We start from the raw sequence: 3,565 nt of genomic DNA on the forward strand, positions 1-3,565 counted from the left end.
ACTTATTAGAAATCAAAGAGACACTAGACTCTGAGCCAGGAAGTGACAGAACCTGAGACCAAATCCAAATGGCCCATTGCTCCATGAGGCCCTGTCCCCTCCACGCTGTTCCCTCCACCCCTGGAGTAGCACCTCCAGGCACTCGAGGCTCCTGCTGTGGGTGGTAGAAGCGGGAGAGGCAATGGTGCTGCTACAATAACAGCTGTAGAAGACTGGCAACAGATGTGCTGCTTGAGTCAGATTTGTGTGTAAACACTTTGCAAATGTTGGTGTGTAGGAATGGGAAGGACACCTTTGTTTCACAGAAACAGCAACAGTAGGCTTAACATCTCCTCTCTGTATCTTGAGGAATTCCAGGGAAGTGTTTGTGGTTGTTACTGATGAATAATTATCCACAAACACATCCATCACCTTGTGCAAGCTTCACGGTTTTCCCTGTTAGAGGAACACGGGGGGTGGCAGAGAAGTGTTAAAAAAAAAAGTGTTGTTTTTCAGACTTCTGTGCCTTCCCAAATTCAGATTCACACTTAATAGGAACCTAACGAGTGCAGCATGATTGATTGCTCTAATAGAATCAATTCCTCCCCACTCCCTGAGTCCAACTCTTTGGCCAGGCAACTCCATAGCACCCCCTCCCTCTGTTCTGGACCAGGTGATATGGCTTGCTTAGCTGGTGGAATGTTAGCAAATGGGAGACTGGCAGAGGCTGGCAAGAGTGTCTGTGCCTTTGTACTCACTCCCTTGCTCCTCAGCAGTCATTACGAGAACATGCCCAAGCTAGCCTCCAAGGAGCAAGTCCTAGGGGCAGCAGAGCTGAAGCTTCTCAGTTGGAGCCAGGTGAGCAGGCTCAATGGAGACCAGAGGAACTGCCTATCTGAGCCCAACCGAAATCACCTATCTACAAACTTGTGAGCAAACTCGTGCTTATTGTTGTGTGCCCACTGAGGTTTTGTGGTTGGTTGTTATGTAGTTACTATCCTGGCTGTAGATACTGGATTCATACGGCAAAGGGTATATCTGCATAGGCCATTGTGAGACACACAAACAATAAAAGAGAAACACCTTTTTGTGATACATTCCTTGGGCAATTATCTAGTGAAGTATTAAAACAGTTTAGGTGGCCCACCAAGGAAATAAAATATAAAAGTAATTCCCCTATCAGCCTGGACTCGTCATCATTCCATAAGAAAGGGAACTTGCTAAATCCTCACTTTTCTCTAATACTGTATGTATGGCAGAAGCATTCAGCTGCGTTTTGTGGTTGAGATCCCTTCGCTTCCCTGGAGCTTAATTAGTCTTTTTGTATACTTCATTTTCAAAGAATGCCAAATGGCTTTCCTTCACCAAAGAAAAAGATCAAAGGCAGAGCGAGGTGTCCTCTGAGCTTGCTCAGAGGATATCTGGGTGTTTGTGCCCTCTGGAGGACCCAGGCCCATTGAGCCCATTGATAAATGGAACTAACTCCAGGCCAGTGATTTCTCAGCCCCAAATTAGTAAAATCTGAAAACAAGTCGAGGCTGGGCACAGTGGCTCATGCCTGTAATCCCAGCACTTTGGTAGGCTGAGGTGGGCAGATCACTTGTGGTCAGGAATTCGAGACCAGCCTGGCCAACATGGCGAAACCCCATCTCTATAAAAAACACAAAAATTAGCTGTGTATGGTAGCGCATGCTTGTAATCTCAGCTATTCAGGAGGATGAGACATGAGAATCACTTGAACCCGGGAGGCAGAGATTACAGTGAGCTGAGACCATGCCACTGTACTCTAGCCTGGGGGACAGAGTGAAACTCTGTCTCAAAAACAACAACAACACAAAAAAACAAGTTGAGAAGGGACCTACATAGGGAGTCAAATTTTAATTTTATCAAATGATAGATTAACCAAAACAAAAACCAAAAGCCCCTCTTTGTCATACCTTTAACATAGCAAAACTTCTTGACCCCAAATAAGTGATAAAAGCATAATCTCAATTGTCTTTCTCCCAAAATAAGTTAATTTTGTTCTCTCTCTCATCCATCCATCCATCCATCCATCCATCCATCCATCCATCTACCTACCCATTCATCCATCTATCCATCTATCTATCCACATATAATCATTTATTCTTGTTTTTCTCATTTCGCTTTAGACTTGTGAACATTTCATCACGAATGAGTCACTACTCCCGCCTTCCTTCCCTGCTGGGTGCATATCCCTGCAGCACTAGTGTTGAAAGGTATATAATTTCATGGGCTCCTGGAAGAGCCAGAAGACAGAGCACACCCCCGCCCCGATGGAAGTCTGACATCTCTGTGTAGTGGTGGGTGGGGTGGGGAAGGGGGTGGACAAGGGGGAAATGCTGGCACCCTACTCACCATGATGAAGAATCAGCATGGGTTTGAGATGCACCTCATCCCAGGTGCTTGCCTGAAACAGTCTCAAACAGCCCACACATTCCTCTTTTTCTCCCACCTACTCCTTAATTTTCTCTTATCCATCTCCCCCCTTCTTCCTGCTCCTACCAGTAAAGTGATTCACAGAGCAGTATTTATACCAAATATGTTAAGTCATTAACAAGCCCTCCACCATCTTGGTCTTTGCTTTAAAATTCAGATATTAAACATTGTATATAGCCTGTTTGGAGAGAGGGATAAACCAAAATTATTTTCTGCAGTTGCAAAGCATGCAACTTCTGTTCGTCATCTTTATGTTTCTGTTATGTCAGTGGAGTGTGGTCATAATCCCAGAATGGTTACTGAATACACAAAATAATTTAACTTCTGAAGGGAATTACCTCAACCTAGAGCTCCAGTTCTTATTAGCAGACAGGAAAAGCTGGAGATGCTAATAAGCAAGATAATTGAAATAGATTGGGATTCTCTCGGGTATTTGCAGGTGTGGAAACGTGAACAGTGTAATCATTTAATTGTAAAGAAACTGCTAAATAACTTCCGCCCCAAATTACTGGGTCTATGTGGATCGAGCTGGGGAGAGCTTGAAGGGAGAGCCGAGGAAGTCCGTGGATGTGGTGTGCTGTGGAAAGCCATGCAGGGTGTCATAATCCTCAGGCAGCTGAGGGCTGATGTGAATCAGAAAATTCCTCCACCCTCCACCCTTGCACTATTGAGAGCTTGATAGCGCACAACTCTTGAAATTGAAATCATGAGGAGTAAAGCATCTCTTCTCTTTCTTTTTTTTTTTTAAGATCAGAAATAACATCAAAAGTTCACTTTGTTTAAAAATGGAAACAGTTCCATTTTGTTTTTGTTTTTAACAAGCAAACTTGAGTTGCGAGACTGTAATTGGCAGTCTTCCACTCCTACTCAAGCCCAGTCTGTCTTATTTTAATACCCTGATTTGCTTCTTTGGAGGTCAGGAGGCATAATATACAGGTGACATTTTGATGCTCAGTTTTCCCCCCAATCTGCCAAGGCAGGACGTGATGGAAGGAAGACAATCACAAGTCTAGGCTCAGGCTGGGCTGGAAGTAGGGGCGACGGAGAGGCCTTAGCTCTGGCTGGCGCTGGTGGGGCAATGCTGTGCAGCCAGGCCGAGGGAGCAGCAGCGGAGCTAAGCTGTCTGAGG

The 3,565-nt window shown here is 44.9% G+C and overlaps 1 long non-coding RNA gene across 1 annotated transcript; it reads left to right on the forward strand.

The window, feature by feature from the left end:
- Positions 1–2,041: 2,041 nt before the first annotated feature.
- LOC144581507 (uncharacterized) lies at positions 2,042–3,565 on the forward strand. The gene is made up of 2 exons (XR_013532398.1): positions 2,042–2,216; positions 3,417–3,565. It is a non-coding gene; the product is annotated as an uncharacterized LOC144581507 (long non-coding RNA).

Source organism: Callithrix jacchus, chromosome 2, assembly GCF_049354715.1.
Source record: "Callithrix jacchus isolate 240 chromosome 2, calJac240_pri, whole genome shotgun sequence".
Classification (NCBI taxonomy): domain Eukaryota; kingdom Metazoa; phylum Chordata; class Mammalia; order Primates; family Cebidae; genus Callithrix; species Callithrix jacchus.